The sequence below is a fragment of the Stegostoma tigrinum genome, chromosome 26, assembly GCF_030684315.1.
Source record: "Stegostoma tigrinum isolate sSteTig4 chromosome 26, sSteTig4.hap1, whole genome shotgun sequence".
NCBI lineage: Eukaryota > Metazoa > Chordata > Chondrichthyes > Orectolobiformes > Stegostomatidae > Stegostoma > Stegostoma tigrinum.
The window spans coordinates 35815580-35838061 of NC_081379.1; the positions used below are offsets into that span (position 1 = coordinate 35815580).

Below are 22482 nucleotides of genomic sequence, written 5' to 3' on the forward strand. Positions count from 1 at the left end.
ACAGCATCCTTCGGAAGACAACCAGAGTTACAGTGCCAGAGAGATAGAACCATAAGAGTGACAAAAAGATTAAAGTGACAGCAAGATGAGGGTGATAACACCTTCAGAGATTCAGCAACATGGAATTGGCATCAGCATCAGAGTGCAGGTGAGAATAAGTGACCAGAAGGTGTGAGTGTGCCTGAAGCCAGGCTGAAATCTGATGAAAATGCTTCGGAGTTAATTAGTCATGAATATGAATCCTTTCCCTTCTTTTCTACCCAAGGAGGACTGATATAGTCTCTATTGTCTCTCACACAACTCCTTTACTTATTCATCTGTTATCTCTTGATGCATCAAATTATTAAATCTTAAATTGGCAGTTGCATTGGGAGTAGAATTCTTCCTGAGCTATGTAAATGCTTTTGTATTTCTTCACTACGATGGATAATGAACTCTTGAATTCTATGGCTGGTACTAACATATATTCCGAGTGCTAAATTTAATTTTTTACTTGAGCTATTAGTGTGCTATCCTCAACGCCTAGCAGGTTACCTGCAACACCTAGCACAAGATACATTGCAAATTATTGCTGTGCATTTTCATTAATCTTTAGTTGTCTCTTAGTTTGGTGAATTGCTGTCCTGATTGCAGTTGCTTTAAATTCTACTTTTTTATATTTAACAGTCTCCAGCTTACTATAAACCACAATTCTCCACATCATATTTCAGTCTACTTAATCTCACAGGCTTTATCTTTGCACTCCAAGATGTAGTTTTTGAATTTTACTCCCCACCAAATTTTCCCAAATTTCATTTAATTATGACTTGACGTCCTCTGTCATGCTACTTATTTATTAATTTCGTGTCTGCTAATGCCTTCACAAAGCCTCAAGGTAATCTTTCTTCCTTCCTATCTCCAGTTTATTTTCTGCAACCATCTTCAGATTACAGATTTGCCAGTTTTTAACATCTATAGGATAATGAACCTTTGGAGCATCTTCTTTTCCATTTGAATGGAGCCAAAACCATTACTTTACATTACTTCCTCTTTAAATCTTCTGCAAAAAAGGTCCTCAAATGATTCTTAACCTTCACTTGAAATGTCACTATTGTACTCTGATTCCTTTTGTATTAAAAAAAACCTCCTGCATGAAGCCTTCTTTTCCACTCCCATGATAAATTATGACACAGAATGCGTTGCATTTTCCTTCTGCCCCGTCTGCAAAATGTTATAATTGTATTTCCTATTCTCAAAGCTTGCCTTTTTTTTATCCATAACCCTGTTATTTGAATGTGTTTTGACCTAAATTACAGGCACCCCCTCCTCACACAGCCCACTGTCATTACCCATTCCACTGAGCAGACACTGGGATAATGACACTTGAACAGTTAGGAGCTCGTGTTGCCAGCAGAAAGCTGCATCTGAAGGGAATAAGGTTTGAGAGTCTTATATCTATTTCTTGTGATTGCCAAATGTCTTTGTTCCTGTTTAAAATGTATTTTCAGTGAGTTGTTAATCTGCTTGCTTCAAAACATATTAACACTGCTACTAAAATATTACATAAAATGTATGCCACAGAAACAGGTAATTCTGTCTAACTGGTCCATGTTGGTAATTTTGCTCTAAATGAGCTTCTCCTACACCTATTCACCTCACTTTCTATCCACAATACTCCTATTTTTCTCATATTTATTTAGCTGCCCCTTAAATAAAACTATAACTAGTCTGTTCAACTGCTTCTTGGAGAAGAAAGTTCCACAATTCAAACTATTCTCCATATGGAATGGGATCTCCTCAATTCCCTTTTATATTTGTGAATGACTTTATTTATTGCAGAAGGCATAAGTTACATTAGAAACTTAGATATGTTGTGTTAATGGATGAGACTAATGATCAATTTCTGTGGAACATGGATGAAGTTAACAATGTTCCTAATGAATTTAGCGTGAAATGAACATAAAGAAAATCAGAATACTTGCTGACTCTTATTAGTCATAAGCCAATAAATATAATGGTGATGATTTCAATTGATGGAAAGAAAGTGAAACAAGTGGGCAAATTTATTCATCCTAGATTAATAGAGACGCTAAATGTGATACTGAAATTTTCATAACAATTGAAGTAGCAAAACTGATTTCAACAAAGATAATAAGCCTGAGCCCAAGAAAATGTTAGCCCAGATCCCAGATCTGATCGACGCTTCTCAATGATTCTGCTGATATGTATCCAAATGGTCAAAAGACTCAAAGACTGAAAGGTGTCATCAACACTGCTTTCAAGCAACACCTGCTCAGAGATAATGGGAACTGCAGATGCTGGAGAATCCAAGATAATAAAATGTGAGGCTGGATGAACACAGCAGGCCCAGCAGCATCTCAGGAGCACAAAAGCTGACGTTTCGGGCCTAGACCCTTCATCAGAGAGGGGGATGGGGAGAGGGAACTGGAATAAATAGGGAGAGAGGGGGAGGCGGACCGAAGATGGAGAGTAAAGAAGATAGGTGGAAAGGGTATAGGTGGGGAGGTAGGGAGGGGATAGGTCAGTCCAGGGAAGACGGACAGGTCAAGGAGGTGGGATGAGGTTAGTAGGTGGCTGGGGGTGCGGCTTGGGGTGGGAGGAAGGGATGGGTGAGAGGAAGAACCGGTTAGGGAGGCGGAGACAGGTTGGACTGGTTTTGGGATGCAGTGGGTGGGGGGGAAGAGCTGGGCTGGTTGTGTGGTGCAGTGTGGGGAGGGGACGAACTGGGCTGGTTTAGGGATGCAGTAGGGGAAGGGGAGATTTTGAAACTGGTGAAGTCCACATTGATACCATATGGCTGCAGGGTTCCCAGGCGGAATATGAGTTGCTGTTCCTGCAACCTTCGGGTGGCATCATTGTGGCATCAGTGCAGGAGGCCCATGATGGACATGTCCTCTAGAGAATGGGAGGGGGAGTGGAAATGGTTTGCGACTGGGAGGTGCAGTTGTTTGTTGCGAACTGAGCGGAGGTGTTCTGCAAAGTGGTCCCCAAGCCTCCGCTTGGTTTGCCCAATGTAGAGGAAGCCGCACCGGGTACAGTGGATGCAGTATACCACATTGGCAGATGTGCAGGTGAACCTCTGCTTAATGTGGAATGTCATCTTGGGGCCTGGGATAGGGGTGAGGGAGGAGGTGTGGGGACAAGTGTAGCATTTCCTGCGGTTGCAGGGGAAGGTGCCGGGTGTGGTGGGGTTGGAGGGCAGTGTGGAGCGGACAAGGAAGTCACGGAGAGAGTGGTCTCTCCGGAAAGCAGACAGGGGAGGGGATGGAAAAATGTCTTGGGTGGTGGGGTCGGATTGTAAATGGCGGAAGTGTCGGAGGATGATGCGTTGTATCCGGAGGTTGGTAGGGTGGTGTGTGAGAACGAGGGGGATCCTCTTAGGGCGGTTGTGGCGGGGGCGGGGTGTGAGGGATGTGTTGCGGGAAATACGGGAGACGCAGTCAAGGGCGTTCTCGATCACTGTGGGGGGAAAGTTGCGGTCCTTAAAGAACTTGGACATCTGGGATGTGCGGGAGTGGAATGTCTTATCGTGGGAGCAGATGCGGCGGAGGCGGAGGAATTGGGAATAGGGGATGGAATTTTTGCAGGAGGGTGGGTGGGAGGAGGTGTATTCTAGGTAGCTGTGGGAGTCGGTGGGCTTGAAATGGACATCAGTTACAAGCTGGTTGCCTGAGATGGAGACTGAGAGGTCCAGGAAGGTGAGGGATGTGCTGGAGATGGCCCAGGTGAACTGAAGGTTGGGGTGGAAGGTGTTGGTGAAGTGGATGAACTGTTCGAGCTCCTCTGGGGAGCAAGAGGCGGCGCCGATACAGTCATCAATGTACCGGAGGAAGAGGTGGGGTTTGGGGCCTGTGTAGGTGCGGAAGAGGGACTGTTCCACGTAACCTACAAAGAGGCAGGCATAGCTGGGGCCCATGCGGGTGCCCATGGCCACCCCCTTAGTCTGTAGGAAGTGGGAGGAGTCAAAAGAGAAGTTGTTGAGTGTGAGGACGAGTTCCGCTAGGCGGATGAGAGTGTCGGTGGAGGGGGCCTGGTCGGGCCTGCGGGACAGGAAGAAGCGGAGGGCCTTGAGGCCATCTCCATGCGGAATGCAGGTGTACAGGGACTGGACGTCCATGGTGAATATGAGGTGTTGGGGGCCAGGGAATTGGAAGTCCTGGAGGAGGTGGAGGGCGTGGGTGGTGTCACGGACATAGGTGGGGAGTTCCTGGACCAAAGGGGAGAAAATGGAGTCCAGATAGGTGGAGATGAGTTCGGTGGGGCAGGAGCAGGCTGAGACGATGGGTCGACCAGGGCAGGCAGGTTTGTGGATTTTGGGAAGGAGATAGAAACGGGCCGTGCGGGGTTGGGGAACAATGAGGTGGAGGCTGTGGGTGGGAGGTCCCCTGAGGTGATGAGGTCGTGAATGGAGATGATGGTTTGGTGCTCGGGTGTGGGGTCATGATCGAGGAGGCGGTAGGAGGTGGTGTCGGAGAGTTGGCGTCTGGCCTCGGCGATGTAGAGGTCAGTGCGCCATACTACCACTGCGCCACCCTTGTCTGCGGGTTTGATGGTGAGGTTGGGGTTGGAGCGGAGGGAGGGGAGGGCTGCCCGTTCTGCGGGGGAGAGGTTGGAGTGGGTGAGAGGGGTGGAGAGGTTGAGGTGGTTAATGTCTCGACGGCAGTTGGAGATGAAGAGGTCGAGGGAGGGTCGGAGGCTTGGGGGTGGTGTCCAGGAGGAGGACATCCCCCTCTCTGATGAAGGGTCTAGGCCTGAAACGTCAGCTTTTGTGCTCCTGAGATGCTGCTTGGCCTGCTGTGTTCATCCAGCCTCACATTTTATTATCTTGGAATTCTCCAGCATCTGCAGTTCACATTATCTCTGATACTATTTTAACCTCTCTGCGAAGCCTCTTCCAGGGATGCCTAACCTGAAGAAGTTACCCTCCTCCCTCCGGACCAACCTCAGGGAATCTCTCTCCCATTGTAACTCTCTTGTAATCTCTTCGGCCTTGAAACTGCTCGACCATGTCCTGAAGCAAACCAGGTACCACAGCCACATCACCTTCCTCAGCACCTGCCTACGGAACCAGATCATCCCCAAGGGACTACAGTCCACATTTCAGCCTTCCCAATTTGGCCCCAACCGTGACCACCTCTACACCCAGAATATTCAGACCCTTCAGAAGCGTTTCTCCCTGCGAGTCCTGAAACAGACACTCGCAGCCATGCGCCGTCACCTCCAGGCACTGCAATCCAGCCTGCCCCAGCTCAGAGCCTCCGTCTCCCAGACCTGCAAAGGACCTCTGCTGTTTTTCATCCTCCACAGGATCCACAGACTGAACACCCAGTTCCACTCAGCTTTACTGGACACCAAAAATCGTAAGTACAACCAACTCACGGGCCCCTGCCACCCACAAGAGGATTCCTGCGCCTCCCAAATCCCGACTCTGTCCCTGCCCCTCCCCCACCATGCACCCGCCGCCATTGACCATGAGGACACGGCCGGAGACCCCACCGATGACGTCACATCGGCCTCCGCCGGCCACAGAACTTCCGGAACCGCTGCTGCAGTCACCACCTCCACGTCCAGGTACAACACCTGACACACCACCCTCACCGCAGCTGCTGCCGCCCACCCCGATCCTCCAACCGCCGACGGAACCCCGCCCACGGTCGACGCCGACGGAACCCCGCCCACGGCCGACGCCGGCGAAACCCCGCCCACGGCCGACGCCGACGGAACCCCGCCCACGGCCGACGACCTCATCGCTCCGCCCACAACCTCCACAGCCAGCAACCCCAGAGAAGACAGCCACACTGAGCCCTGCCGCATCTTCACCATCCCCCCAGACCTCCCACTGACTGAGGACGAACGGTCAGTCCTGAGCAAGGGACTCACCTTTGTCCCCCTACAACCACACATCAACGAATACCAGTCACGGTCGGACATAGAGCAGTTTTTCCGCCGTCTTCACCTCCATGCCTACTTCTTCAACTGGGAACCTAACCCTCCTTCCAGTGACCCCTTCACCCGCTTCCAACACAAGTCCTCCTCCTGGACACCACCCCCAGGCCTCCTACCCTCCCTCAACCTCTTCATCTCCAACTGCCGTCGATACATTAACCGCCTCAACCTCTCCACCCCTCTCACCCACTCCAACCTCTCCCCCGCAGAACGGGCAGCCCTCCGCTCCCTCCGCTCCAACCCCAACCTCACCATCAAACCCGCAGACAAAGGTGGCGCAGTGGTAGTATGGCGCACTGACCTCCACATCGCCGAAGCCAGACACCAACTCTCCGACACCACCTCCTACCGCCTCCTCGATCATGACCCCACACCCGAGCACCAAACCATCATCTCCAACACCATTCACGACCTCATCACCTCAGGGGACCTCCCACCCACAGCCTCCAACCTCATTGTTCCACAACCCCGCACGGCCCGTTTCTATCTCCTTCCCAAAATCCACAAACCTGCCTGCCCTGGTCGACCCATCGTCTCAGCCTGCTCCTGCCCCACCGAACTCATCTCCACCTATCTGGACTCCATTTTCTCCCCTTTGGTCCAGGAACTCCCCACCTACGTCCGTGACACCACCCACGCCCTCCACCTCCTCCAGGACTTCCAATTCCCTGGCCCCCAACACCTCATATTCACCATGGACGTCCAGTCCCTGTACACCTGCATTCTGCATGGAGATGGCCTCAAGGCCCTCCGCTTCTTCCTGTCCCGCAGGCCCGACCAGTCCCCGTCCACCGACACTCTCATCCGCCCAGCTGAACTCGTCCTCACACTCAACAACTTCTCTTTTGACTCCTCCCACTTCCTATAGACTAAGGGAGTGGCCATGGGCATCCGCATGGGCCCCAGCTATGCCTGCCTCTTTGTAGGTTACGTGGAACAGTCCCTCTTCCGCACCTACACAGGCCCCAAACCCCACCTCTTCCTCCGGTACATTGATGACTGTATTGGCGCCGCCTCTTGCTCCCCAGAGGAGCTCGAACAGTTCATCCACTTCACCAACACCTTCCACCCCAACCTTCAGTTCACCTGGGCCATCTCCAACACATCTCTCACCTTCCTGGACCTCTCAGTCTCCATCTCAGGCAACCAGCTTGTAACTGATGTCCATTTCAAGCCCACCGACTCCCACAGCTACCTAGAATACACCTCCTCCCACCCACCCTCCTGCAAAAATTCCATCCCCTATTCCCAATTCCTCCGCCTCCGCCGCATCTGCTCCCACGATAAGACATTCCACTCCCGCACATCCCAGATGTCCAAGTTCTTTAAGGACCGCAACTTTCCCCCCACAGTGATCGAGAACGCCCTTGACTGCGTCTCCCGTATTTCCCGCAACACATCCCTCACACCCCGCCCCCGCCACAACCGCCTTAAGAGGATCCCTCTCGTTCTCACACACCACCCTACCAACCTCCGGATACAACGCATCATCCTCCGACACTTCCGCCATTTACAATCCGACCCCACCACCCAAGACATTTTTCCATCCCCTCCCCTGTCTGCTTTCCGGAGAGACCACTCTCTCCGTGACTCCCTTGTTCGCTCCACACTGCCCTCCAACCCCACCACACCCGGCACCTTCCCCTGCAACCGCAGGAAATGCTGCACTTGTCCCCACACCTCCTCCCTCACCCCTATCCCAGGCCCCAAGATGACATTCCACATTAAGCAGAGGTTCACCTGCACATCTGCCAATGTGGTATACTGCATCCACTGTACCCGGTGCGGCTTCCTCTACATTGGGCAAACCAAGCGGAGGCTTGGGGACCGCTTTGCAGAACACCTCCGCTCAGTTCACAACAAACAACTGCACCTCCCCGTCGCAAACCATTTCCACTCCCCCTCCCATTCTCTAGATGACATGTCCATCATGGGCCTCCTGCACTGCCACAATGATGCCACCCGAAGGTTGCAGGAACAGCAACTCATATTCCGCCTGGGAACCCTGCAGCCATATGGTATCAATGTGGACTTCACCAGTTTCAAAATCTCCCCTTCCCCTACTGCATCCCTAAACCAGCCCAGTTCGTCCCCTCCCCCCACTGCACCACACAACCAGCCCAGCTCTTCCCCCCCACCCACTGCATCCCAAAACCAGTCCAACCTGTCTCTGCCTCCCTAACCAGTTCTTCTTCTCACCCATCCCTTCCTCCCACCCCAAGCCGCAACCCCAGCCACCTACTAACCTCATCCCACCTCCTTGACCTGTCTGTCTTCCCTGGACTGACCTACCCCCTCCCTACCTCCCCACCTATACTCTCCCCACCTATCTTCTTTACTCTCCATCTTCGGTCCGCCTCCCCCCTCTCTCCCTATTTATTCCAGTTCCCTCTCCCCATCCCCCTCTCTGATGAAGGATCTAGGCCCGAAACGTCAGCTTTTGTGCTCCTGAGATGCTGCTTGGCCTGCTGTGTTCATCCAGCCTCACATTTTATTAACCTGCTCAGTGATGCCCAGTTTGGGCTCCACCAGGTCCACTCAGCTCCTGACCTCGGTTCAAACATGGGCAAAAGAACTGAACTCCAGGGAAGAGATGAGAGGACAGCACTTGACATCATGACCACATTTGACCGAGTGTGGCATGAAAGGGTCCTTGCAATACAAAATAAATGGGACTCAGTGGACAGACTCTTTGCTAGTTGGAGAGAAAGATGATTGTGGTTGTTGAAGGTCGGTCATCTCACCTCCAGGTTATCTCTACAGGAGTTGCTTGGGATAGTACCGTAGGCCCAACCTTTTTCTGAATGAGTGCAGCTCCAACAACACTCAAGAAGTTGACACCATCCATGATAAAGCAGCCCGCTTGATTGGAACTACGTTCCAAAGCATCCCCTCTCTACAGGAGATGCTCAGGAGCAGAAGTGTGTACTATATAAAAGTACAATGCAACAATTTACCAAAGTCCTTAAACAGCCCCTTCCAAACCCATGACCACTTGTATCCAGAAGAACAGGGGCGTACATACATATCAATGACCACCTGTAAGTTCCTGTCCAAGCCACTCACCATCATGGCTTGGAAGTATATTGCTGTTCTTTCACTGCCACTTTGTTAATACCCTGGAATTCCTTCCCTCATGGCATTGTGGGTCTACCCACAGCACATAAACTGCAGCAGTTCAAAAAGGTATCTTACCACCACCTTCTCAAGGGCATCGAGCAAAAGCAGTAAATTCTGGCCCAGCCAATGATGTCCACATCCCAGGAGAGCATACAAAAACAAACTCCTTCAAAGTGCTGAATTTCATCATGTTGAATTCCAACTACTTTTCTTCAAGGACTTATTCTGATCTACAATCAATAGCAGAGCCCAAATGATGTGAATTTCATGGACTAATCTTCTCAAAATAGAGCATGTTTGCAGAACCTTCTTAAAACTCTCTTGATGATCTTTATGAAGTAAAACCGCCAATGTGATCTTCATGTAGTGCAAAACAGCTGTGGCATCTCCATGTCTGCCTATTTCCAACTTCTAGGTTCAACCTTTATCTTCTGCAGAATATTAGGACTTTTCCAAGAGTTGAGAATTGAGCATTTATCACAAGAAAAATGCATAAAAATTAGCTTCAAGGCCAGGCCAATGGCAAAATGAGCTGAGGAAGACCCAGAGTATCTATGATAAGCAACATAAAGGAAAGGGTAAACATGAATTGGCCAGAGACAGTGAGGACAACTTCCAGTGATTAGCTCACTACTGCATCCAGTATGAGGTGTCAGGAAGATACCTGAAAAGGAAAGCTTAATTCCAGCCTCTCATCCAAATAGAAATATCTCTTTGCCTACTGTATCAGGCTACAATGGATTAAATAAAATGCATTAAATTTTCCTTATTAATAATCTGATTGAGGTTGCAGAGACCTGTGAAGCATTAGCAGTCAAATCAGTATTTTCATGCCACTGTATTTCTTTAATGTTTCCAGCTATCCTTCCAAAGGTTGTAACAGAATCAAAAGCTTTCATTCCATAAGACTGTCCATGTGCTAAAACAGCCTCAGTAACATTGATGCATATTTTTCAAGAGTTTTGTTTATAACATCATAACATCAAATTCAAACTATTAATTTTTGAATTTATGTGGCTGTGATTTTCATATACTGAGACTATAAAGAGCTATAAGCTGTATATTAATTAATCTTCCTTTATACTGGAGTCTGAGAGTGATTGTGTGGAAGAGTGTGTGAGACAGTGAGTATGTGTTCATTTATTCTTTTAATTCAGGCATTAAAAGTCTCATCATTTAAATGCATTGAAATTTCAGTTTAGCACCAAGAATAGCTTTTGAATAATAAGCTACATCAATAATCATCCTGGCCATTTTGTCACACTTAAGGAAGGTCTTAATCTTACCCAGCCTACCCCTAACTTTTTCCATGTCAACCTTACCCTCCCATGCCATCTCTATTGCATACCCTCATTCCTGTATTGGTGATGCAATTCCCTCCAGGAATTGCATCTCATTTCTCAAGGAAACAATCTCTTCAATCAAGACAACTTTGCTGAACAAAAAAACCGAAGAACTGCGAATGCTGGAATCTGAGCCAAAAGCAGATATTGCTGGAGAAACTCAATAGATCTGGCAATGTACAAAGATAGATAGCAAAGGTAATATTTTGAGTCCAGTGACCCTTCTTTAGATTTGACTGTAGTTAGGAAAAGGTAAGTATATATGGTGAAGATGAGGAGTAAACAATAGCTAGAGATGGAGAGGAGACAGTGAGAACAGCAAAAAAAACAAAGTTGCTGGAAAAGCTCAGCAGGTCTGGCAGCATCTGTGAAGGTGAAAACAGAGTTAACATTTCGGGTCCGGCGACCCTTCCTCAGAACAGCAGTTGGGCAGACAAAGGAATGGGTAAAGTTCAAAATGGGAGCATCAGTAGCTGTTAAATGTGACCATTAGTACCTTGAGGGAGCAATGCCTGTGATGACGTGGTCTGCTGTGTGGAGTTTGAAGGGAGGACATGGGAGAAGGTGCTTAAAATTGTGGAACTCAATATTGAATCCTGAAGGTGGCAGTGTCCCAGGTGTAAAAAGAGGTGCTATTCTCCCACGTGTGCTGAAGTTTACTCGATCGCTGCATAAAGGCTGAGACAGAGACGTTGACCAGAGAACATAGTGTGTTGACGTGGCAGGTAATAGGAAGCTCAGGGTTATTTTTGCACACAGAACATTCGGTATTCAGCAAAACAGTCACTCAATTTATGCTTTGTTTTTCGAATGTACAGGAGACCACACCGTGGGCAGCGAATACAGTAGATCCAATTGACTGAAGTGCAGGTAAATCATTGCTTCACCTGGAAGTTGTATGTGGAGCCTTGGATAGCGAGCAGGGAGGATGTAAATGGGCAGTGTTACACCTTCTGAGATTGCTTGGTAATGTGCTGTGGGGTTGGGGGGCACATGGTGTGAGAAGTTTTAGGGCCTGAGTACCTTCTCCCATGTCCTTCTCCCAAACCCCACACACCAGGCCTTGCCATCTCATGAGCTGCGGCCACAACCAACCCATTGTCAGCCACTAATGGTCCCCATTAGCAGCTATTGATTCTTCCAGACTGACCTTTACCCTTTCCTTTGTCTGTCCACCTGTTGTTCTCTCTCTCTGGGTTCTATCTATACCTATCATTTAATCCTCTCCCACACCCCTAACCCACCTTAAGCGTATAGAGCAATCTTTTTGTAGCTACAGTCAGTTTTTTTTAAGAAGGGTCTCTGGCCCCAAAACATTAATTCTGCTTTCACTTCACAGATGTTGTCAGATCTGCTGATGATAACTTTGCTTGTGCCCAAATTATCTGCCATGGTTCTTTTTTTGCCAACCAGCCATTGAACCTCACTGCCCACGAAGCCACCACTAACCGTTTGCAGATACATGTGCATCATGTGCTCCAGTCTGCTGCATATGTGCCATAAGTACCTGTCTGTGCTAGAAAGCAGCCACCAAATAAAACTACATACAAACCCAACCCTTAACTGACCACTCCAAACAGTAAACTGACTACTGTCTATTGTCTATTAAAGAGATAGACAGAGCTCTTAAAGATAGTGGAATCAAGGGTTATGGGGATAAGGCAGGAACAGGATACTGATTGTGGATGATCAGCCATGATCATAATGAATGATGATGCTGGCTCGAAGGGCCAAATGGCCTACTCCAGCACCTATTGTCTATTGTCTATTGTCTATTGACCATTCATGTAGAATAGTACCAACTGAATTGCTCCTTTGGGGTGACACCATAGATGGACTGAATGGTCTCCTTCTGTGTTGTAGCTATTCTGTGATTCTGTTTACAAAAACAGTCCAGACAGGCGAAAACTCAGAGTTATTATCGATATAATAGACAATATCATTACAAATGTAGACTTATGTGCAATTGAATATGTATATCCTTGAGGTTACATCTTTTCTGCAAATGTTCAAATTGATTTTAATCCATCAGAAGATATTTATTAATGATTCATTTCCAGTGTATATTTTGCTTTGATGCAATATTCTTTATTATTGCACTGGCACATAATAGAGCATGTAATCATAAACCTGACAATGTGTCTGATTTACAGGCACAGAAAACAACTTTCTGTGGCACTTCTTGGCAGAAAGATATTGCCATGTTGCTCTTCCCTTGACCAGATCTTAAGGGCCTTCTTGGTTTACAGAGACTTTTTGATGAGTCTTGAAAAGAAGAGGCTCTCATTTTAGCAAAGGTATAGTTTATTACATGATTCGAATCAGGAAATTGTTACATTAACTAGTTAAATTATTTTCTAACACTGTGGAGAAACATTGATGGCACATTTGTCCCATTCAAGATACCGACATGTTGTCATCATTTTCCTGATCAAGTACGAATGGCATTATCAGATTGGGTAGAGCTTGAAGAAGCCTCCAACATTTTCCCTTTCAGAACCATAAGCCTAACATGCCAAGTTTTTTTGCTCTCCCCAGAGTGAACATTTGTACATTCATCTATATAATCATACTTAAAATAATCCCATTTTTTGCCAAGACTCTGAGTTCATAACTTCACAAGCTTTAGAGATTTTATTTTTCTTCTAGAATGCATTCCACCCAGACTGAAACGATTGATAGTTCTTTAGATTATGAGGTGATTGCCTTGATTCTGACCTTATGGTCTGCAAATTGTCCCTGCACAGGAGGACCTTGCATCTCCTGAATGCACTTTAGGAATGATATCATTCCTCGTCCTCCAGGCTGTTGGTCCATAATGTAATGTGGATGACTTTTAATCTCTGAATGTCTTTCTCCGAGGAGATCTTTCCTACAAAATCAAATGTTAGCCCAAAACAAAATCTGAGTGAACTTGAATCTCATGAGTTACCATTATGGTAATATTGTAGCTGCTTGGTAGAATCAAATGGATTTTTTCCGTTTGTTTTCCTTCTCATTTTTTAATTTCTTCTTTTTGACTGTGTCCTGAATCTATGGGTGTTTGCCTGGCTTTCGTGAAGTTGTGTGTAGCTCTCTTTATCTTATATAAGCAAATATTTATTCTCAATTTGCCAGCAGGCTTGTGTTGTAAACAAACTGTTTATTTCAACTTGTTGATGAGACTTATATCTTCATGCACCTTCTGTAATTACTTACTGATGAAGCTGATATTTTCCCATTCTTGGTCAAGGATAGGAACAATTACTGCATACTTAGCATTCTCTTGGTCACTGGTATTGATAATTCTGCTTCGAAAGATGGAGCATTGAAATGTTACTTTCGAACTAGTATTATGTCATCCATTCAAATTTGCTGCAGCAATTTGTTTCACAGTTTCGATGTCTTTATTAGAGACTCTTGAACAAGCTTGAATGGATTATACTGCTCATTCTCCTTCTTAGTATTTGCTTCTGCTCATAAAATGTGCTGATTTCTATCATCTGAAGGTTTTTCAATAAGGATAGGAAGGGAAACCATCTCCACCTCTGCTGCATAGTTACAGACTTCCTTCCATTGATTTTATGAAATAATTTTCTCGTGCCAGTATAGGTAATCCAAGGAGGTTTATACTTTTTGGATTCTGCCATGATTCTAGGAAGCCAAATGAAATCTGCTATCAGTTGCCCCTTGAAATGTTGGATGACAGCATTTTGTTCCTGGGTCAGTTGTTCTCACGTTGTCTTCTTTTTGAGTAAACCTGGCATAACTTGATTACCTCTTCTGTCAGTTGTAAATAGTTGAACAACCTCTGCTGTCGCAAGTTTACTGAGGTCAAGACCTATGTGTACATTTGGAAGTGACAAGTGTTGATTGTAAATCACATACATATTTTTATGACAGTGTTATATATGGCAAAGCTTTAATCTTGGGAGTTATGTCACTTGGACCATGTAGTCCTATCTCTGCAGGCTATAAATTCTGATTCTTCAGCTAATGTAGTTGAGCGGATAGAAAAGTGACACATTCCCTGTATCAAGAATGGGGGAGACGGCCTAGTGGTAGTGCCACTGGACTGTTAAACTAGAAACCCTGGGGACCTGGGTTTGAATCCTGGCAAATAGTAGAAGTTGAATGCAATAAATATCTAGAATTCAGAGTCTATTGATGACCATGAACCCATTGTGAGTTGTTGGGAGAAACCCATCTGATTCATTAATGTCCTTTTGGGGAAGGAAACTGCCATTCTTACATGATCTGGCCTACGTGTGACTTCAGACCCACAGCAATCTTGACTCTTGACTGCCTCCTGGACAATTAGGGATGGGTAATAAACGCCGAATGAATGAACATAAGAAAAGAAATTAATGGGACACACATTGACATATGCAAGTTCTATAAAATTCAAGATTACTTTAGATTACTAATTTCTCCTCTCTGCATTTAATGTCTTCCCTTAATACCATTGGATCTATCACATCAATGTCTTTCTAAGAGTGGAGATTTGATTTTGGAGATAGTAGGAACTGCAGATGCTGGAGAATCTGAGATAACAAGGTATAGAGTTGGATGGACACAGCAGGCCAAGCAGCATCAGGGGACCAGAAAGGCTGACGTTTTGGGCCTAGACCCTTCTTCAGAAATATTTAAGACGGGTCTAGGCCTGAAATGTCAGCCTTCCTGCTCTTCTGATGCTGCTTGGTCTGCTGTGTTCATCCAGCTGTACACCTTGTTATCAGGGATTTGATTTTGTTTTGTTCCTGTGAAACTGTCCTAATTCTGCTCATCCTCTGGATGTGATCTATCGTTTTATAGATGGAGCATTCTTTTGTCAAAGCTAGGTACGACATGTGCCTGTGATATTTCCTAGTTCCATAATGCTGACATTGACTGTTGGTACCTGCTGCTTTGATAACTCTTTGTATTTGCTTGCCCTGAATGCCTTTAGTGTTCATAGCAGATAAAGTGGATAAGTTTTGTTGTTCTGTTGTAGTAATTTATTCCTTCTCCTGTCAGAATATAGCTGTGTTTCTTCCTGGTTTATGCTTCCAGCACAATCTGAACGGTTTTCTCCAAAGTCAATCTTTTTTAGAATATAATAAATATGAAAAAGATTCTTCAATAATTCTGAAACAATGTTATCTCTTATGAATTCTGAATACAATATTCTGTAGTCAGTTTTCCACCAACCTGTAGATATAGTTTATGGAATTATTTACAGATTCTTCTGCATGCGGAATTCTTTGATTACATCTTGCATTTTCAGGAATTTTATGTGTTCATAGATTAAGATAATTGTCAAAAGCTTCTAGAAGATCTTCCAAAGTAGCTGTGTCTTAGAACATAGAATAATACAGCGCAGGACAGGCCCTTCGGCCCTCGATATTGCGCCGAGCTGTGAACTAATCTAAGGCCCTCCCCCTACACTATCCCATCATTATCCATATGTTTATCCAAGGACTGTTTAAATGCCCCTAATGTGGCTGAGTTAACTACATTGGCAGGTAGGGAGTTCCATGCCCTTTACCACTCTCTGAGTAAAGAACCTGCCTCTGACATCTATCTTAAATCTATCACCCCTCAATTTGTAGCTATGCCCCCTAGTACAAGCTGAAGTCATCATCCTCAGAAAAAGACTCTCACTGTCCACCCTATCTAATCCTCTGATCATCTTGTATGTCTCTATTAAATCCCCTCTTAGCCTTCTTCTCTCCATAGAGAACAGACCCAAGTCCCTCAGCCTTTCTTCATAAGGCCTGCGCTCCAGACCAGGCAACATCCTGGTAAATCTCCTCTGCATCTTTTCCAATGCTTCCACATCCTTCCTATAATGGGGCAACCAGAACTGCATGCAATATTCTAAATGAGGCCACACTAGCGTTTTGTACAGTTGCAGCATGACACCACGGCTCCAGAACTCAATCCCTCTACCAATAAAACCTAACACACTGTATGCCTTCTCAACAGCACTATCAACCTGGGTGGCAATTTTCAGGTATCTATGCACATGGACACCAAGATCCCTCTGCACATCCACACTACCAACAATCTTTCCATTGACCCAGTATTCTGCCTTCCTATTATTCCTCCCAAAGTGAATCACCTCACATTTATCTGTATTAAACTCCATTTGCCACCTTTCAGCCCAATTCTGCAGTTTATCCAAGTCTCCCTGCAACCTGCAACATTCTTCCACACTGTCCACCACTCCACTGACTTTAGTGTCATCTGCAAACTTACTAACCCATCCACCTATGCCTGCATCCAAGTCATTTATAAAAATGACAAACAGCAGTGGTCCCAAAACAGATCCTTGAGGCACACCACTAGTGACCTGATTCCAGGCTGAATATTTTTCATCAACCACCACTTGTTGCCTTCTTATAGAAAGCCAGTTTCTAATCCAAACTGCTAAATCTCCCTCAATCCTGTGCCTCTGTATTTTCTCCAATAGCGTACCATGTGGAACCTTATCAAAGGCTTTACTGAAGTCCATGTACACCACGTCAACTGCCCTTCCCTCATCCACATGCTTGGTCACCTTCACAAAAAACTCAATGAGGTTTGTGAGACACGACCTGCCCTGGACGAATCCATGCTGACTATCTCTAATCAAATTGTTGCTTGCTAGATGATTATAAATCCTACCTCTTATAATCCTTTCCAAAACTTTTCCTACAACAGACTAATGCTCACAGGTCGATAATTACCTGGGTCATCCCTACTGCCCTTCTTGAACAAGGGCACAACATTTGCAATCCTCCAGTCCTCTGGTACTAAACCTGTAGACAATGAGGACTCAAAGATCAAGGCCAAAGTCTCCGCCACCTCCTCCCTAGCTTCCCAGATAATCCTCGGAAAAATTCCATCCAGCCCAGGGGATTTATCTACCTTCACACCTTCTAGAATTGGTAACACCTCCTCCTTACTGACCATAATTCTTTCAATTCTAGTAGCCCGTAACTCAGTCATCTCCTCTACAATATTCTCCTGTTCCTCAGTGAAAACAGATGATAATTAATCATTTAGCACCTCTCCAATCTCCACAGGGTCCTCACACAACTTCCCACTTCTGTCTTTGACTGGCCCCATTCCTACCCTAGTCATCCTCTTATTCCTCACACACCTATAGAAAGCTTTAGGGTTCTCCTTTGTGCTACCTGCCAATGTCTGCTCATGTCCCCTCCTTGCTCTTCTTAACTCTCTCTTTAAATTCTTCCTAGCTGATCTGTAACTCTCCATCGCCTCATCTGAAGCATCTCGTCTCATGGTGACATAAGCCTCCCTCTTCCGCTTAACAGGAGATACAATTTCTTCAGTAAACCACAGTTCCCTTACCTTATCGCTTCCTCCCTGCCTGGCAGGGACATACCTATCAAGGACATGCAATATCTGTTCCTTCAACCAGCTCCACATTTCGATTGTCCCCATCCCCTGCATTTTGCTCACCCATTCTATACCTCCTAAGTCTTGCCTAATCGCATTATAATTGCCCTTCCCCCATCTATAACTCTTGCCCTGTGGCATGTTCCTATCCCTTTCCATTGCTAAAGTAAACATAACCGAATTATGGTCAGTCTCTCCAAAGTGCTCACCTACCACTAAATCAAACACCTGGCCTGGTTCATTACCAAGTACCAGATCCAGTGTGGCCTCCCCTCTTGTCGGTTCTTCGACATACTGAGTCAGGAAACCCTCCTGCACACAGTGGACAAAAACTGATCCATCCGACATTATAGAGTTATAGCATTTCCAGTCAATGTTAGGGAAGTTAAAGTGTCCCATAATGACCACCCTGTTCCTTTCACTCCTGCCCAGAATAGTTTTGCCGATCCTTTCCTCCACATCCCTGGAACTTTGCAGGGGCCTATAAAAAACTCCCAGCAGTGTTACCTCTCCTCTCATGTTTCTGTCCTCAGCCCATATCACCTCAGTCGACGAGTCCTCATCAAAAGTTCTTTCAGCCTCAGTTATACTGTCCTTAACTAACAAAGCCACACCTCCCCCTCTTTTACCACCTTCGCTGACCTTAATGAAAGATCTAAACCCTGGAACCTGCAACATCCATTCCTGACCCTGCTCTATCCATGTGTCCGAAAATGACCACAACATCGAAGTCCCAGGTACCTTTGGGAGGAATAATAGGAAGGCAGAATACTGGGTCAATGGAAAGATTCTTGGTAGTGTGGATGTGCAGAGGGATCTTGGTGTCCATGTGCATCATCCAAGCTGCAAGCTCACCCACCTTATTCCGGGTACTCCTGGCATTAAAGTCGACACACTTCAATCCAGCTTGCTGTCTGCCAGCACACTCCTGTGACAATGAGGTCCTTTCCATGTCCTTCCTACGCAATTCCTCCTGTGTACTAGAACTACACCTTAGTTTCCCATCCCCCTTCTGAGCTAGTTTAAATCCACCTGAATAGCACTAGCAAATTCCTCTCCCAGGATATTAGTGCCCCTCTGGTTCAAGTGGAGACCGTCCCATTTGTAGAGGTCCCACCTTCCCCAGAATGAGCCCCAATTGTCCATGTAGCTGAAGCCCTCCCTCCTGCACCATCCAAGCAGCCACGTGTTCAGCTGAAATCTCTCCCTGTTCTTTGCCTCACTATCTCGTGGCACAGGTAAGAAACCAGTGATAACCACTCTGTTTGTGCTAGCTCTCAGCTTCCAGCTTTCTTCTTTTTTGTTTTAGCAATTCATAATGATATCTGTTGTAGCCTCCTATTAGCGTCTAAGTTTGAAACAACTTTTTATCTCAAAATGCAATTTTCTCCAAGATTTCCAATTTTGTATTCTAATTAATCCATCTTTGGTATTAAATCTTGAAGAAATATAGTCCTGCTGTATCTTCCTGACTTGATTATTTAGTCTTTTTTCTTTAAGGCCTTTATTCCACAGTATCTAAATGTTCATGTAATGTCTTTCCCTTGAAGACTTTTGATTCCGTAAGTAGCAAAGCTGTATTAATCTCATTGTCTTAAAGCTTTTAGGTAGTGCCAAAGAGAAATTCTATTTCCTTTTTCTGTTTTAAAAGCTTTCAATTCTCTTTATTAGTAATGCTGTACATCTGCTCTGTTTACTAGGGACTGTCCCACATTTGTGTGGGGAAAATGGAGGCTTCCCACCTTCACGTGGGCAACTGGATGATTCCTTACCTTTTGCAGCCTAATACACAATGTACTTTCCTTTTCAAATAAAGTGTCTTGCCTGTGTCCTTACCAAATTTTTCCTGCCACAAATGGGGTACAAATGATCAATCTCCTGCTTTTCTTATGGCATCAGAATTCTTTTCATTGTCTTCCTCTATTATCTTTCTGATTTAGCTTTTAAATCAACTCTTTTTTCACATTAATTTTGCATTGTGATGTTCCAGGAGATGTGATGTCAATATAAAGCTTAAATGTTCTTAGTTTCAAATAGCCCCTTTCAGGGTTCTAACCAACACTTCTGGTCTAGAATTTTCAAACAAAAACTCTTAGACTAAGGTCATTTATTTTCTAACTGTTCTGAACTCCTTTCTCCAGGAGAAATGATTCTTAAAACTAACTCTACAAGGTTTTCTGTAAACTGGTTTGAAATCTGTCCTATCAATAGGTTTTCCCTAAGCAAAAATCACTTTTTCATTCTTCTAAACCAGAAGCAAAAGCAAGCTAATACCTTTTAATGTTTGCTCTCTCTGATCATGAAGCTCTCACATTATAACTATGAATCACACTCTACATTGTAATATACAGGCTAAATAACTTCTCTTTACATTTGCGTGCTAGCTGTTTCAAGGTCAGAAGCATAGGAAAAAAATGCATTAAGTTTTCAGCAGTCAAAAACAACTACTATGTTCTAATAACTTTTTTTGGCACTTGGTCCATCACTTTTTATTTCTTGGCATGCAAGTGTATATTTAAATACTTCTTAACTGTCAAGAGACCTTCTGCCTCTACCACCTATACAGGCAGTGAGTTCCAGATTCCCGCCACCATTTACATAAGTAAGACTTTTCTGCAGCATTTCTACATTTTGAAAGTAAATCATTATCGAATAGATATCCTGATGCTCAATAATTGCAACCAGGGTCTGAATATCTTGTGATAATGTGAACTGCAGATGCTGGAGAATCCAAGATAACAAAGTGTGAAGCTGGATGAACACAGCAGGCCAAGCAGCACCTCAGGAGCACAAAAGCTGACGTTTCGGGCCTAGACCCTTCATCTGATGAAGGGTCTAGGCCCGAAACATCACCTTTTGTGCTCCTGAGATGCTGCTTGGCCTGCTGTGTTCATCCAGCTCCACACTTTGTTATTTGAATATCTTGTGTTATAGCACACAGAATGTGGGCCTCCCAGACTATTCAAAATCCTATTACTTTGCCTAATTGTCTTTGACCCTCATAGGGATGAATTCTCTGCAGGGTGATGGCTGGCAGCAAGTGTAGGATATAAGGATGCTACTATTTAAAGGAACACTGCAGCAGTCAGAGGAAATTTGTAGTGAGGAAATTAAGTTCTTGCCTAATAAAAATCTGAATTTTTACTCTAACATAATGCCTTCTTACAGACCTAAACTCATCATTGATAGTTTTCAAGATCAAAAACTCACTGGAAAATACAGGTAATCACTGGATTCTATGCAACAGACAAACTAGATAATTATTTTTCTCAGAAATAATATCAATAGTCATCTGCTCCCCCTTCATAGAACCAGTTCTGAACTTGCATCATTTAAGAATGTTCTCCATCCAAACAGCCTATCAGCCTCTATGATTCTATCAATCTTTATTGATGTTGTAGGATTTGTGATCACTGTTACCTCATATCAGCAGTCAGTCATTTGTAAGAAATTTTCAGATAGTCTACTGAGTTTGTTAAGAATAAGCAGTTTTGATATGATACATCAGTTAGTTGGACAGAGAAAATATGTAACCGTGACAACTGGGGCTGGTTCAATGATACCAGAAAGCTACCAGACTGTTGGTGTGGAATGGTTTAATCTTGTTAAATCTATGAAGGCAGCATCCTGTTCCCTGGCAAAGTGTTAGGGGTCACTGTGCCTTTCTCTTCTTCTTCTGGTCCATCTTCTGTCTGAAGAGATCTGCTTGATGGGAACTGCTGCCTATAATGGCCTCCTGATGAGACTGCCCTCTGCTGCTGAGCTCTTGTCGATATTACCCTACTTCTAGGGGCTGGTAGATTATGCTGTGTCAGTCAATTTTTTTTAATGACCATGGGGCAGCCGATTATGACATTGGACTCGTGATGTTTCCTTGCCAACTTCCATGTGATGGTTAGTTTTCATTTCTTCTTTAGTTTCTAAAATGCTGCATTCATAATAGGGTATCATGGCACCCAATAAATCTTTTGTTTATAAAATGTGAGGCTGGATGAACACAGCAGGCCAAGCAGCATCTCAGGAGCACAAAAGCTGACGTTTCGGGCCTAGACCCTTCATCAGATGAAGTGCCTCTGATGAAGGGTCTAGGCCCGAAACGTCAGCTTTTGTGCTCCTGAGATGCTGCTTGGCCTGCTGTGTTCATCCAGCCTCACATTTTATTATCTTGGAGTCTCCAGCATCTGCAGTTCCCATTATCTCAAATCTTTTGTTTGTGTTTGTGGAAGGCTAGTTACCACGGTAACACAGTTAAACGAGGTCCCATGCTATACAGGCTTTATTAGATTAGGAATGTTGAAAAAAACACAGTTTTAAAGGGAATCCTAATTTTCAAAATCAGTGACTCATAATTAGCCCACCTTCCTGAAAAAGCTTCTTCCTAATATGGATCTTATCTGGTAACTCTAATGGGAATGTTTTTCTGCTCCATGCAAGAATTCTTTGGACAATCACAAGACCAGGAATTGCCGAGAGGGGTTTAAAGAGAAATCTAGCTCATGTTAAATTTTTGTGCCATAAATGCCGCTGCTAAAATTACTGATTGCTATACGAAACAGTTCCCACATGCCTTTTTGTTGGCTGTCAGATACCACTGTTCATAAAGGAACACATCAGAAAAGTTAATTTACAATTTTGCTTGTCGGAACATTAGCAATGAATCCCCATTTAAGACTCTCGTATGCTGCAAGTAAACTAGTGAAGCGACTTC

General features: G+C 45.0%; 1 protein-coding gene across 1 annotated transcript in view; it reads left to right on the top strand.

Annotated features, from left to right (window-relative positions):
- Positions 1 to 1398: 1398 nt before the first annotated feature.
- srrm4 (serine/arginine repetitive matrix 4) overlaps positions 1399 to 22482 on the top strand; it is a 767477-nt gene continuing 746393 nt past the window's right edge. Inside the window, exon 1 of the mRNA XM_048556264.2 lies at positions 1399 to 1417. The gene's annotated coding sequence lies outside the window, so the exon portion shown is untranslated. The remainder of the gene's footprint in view (positions 1418 to 22482) is intronic.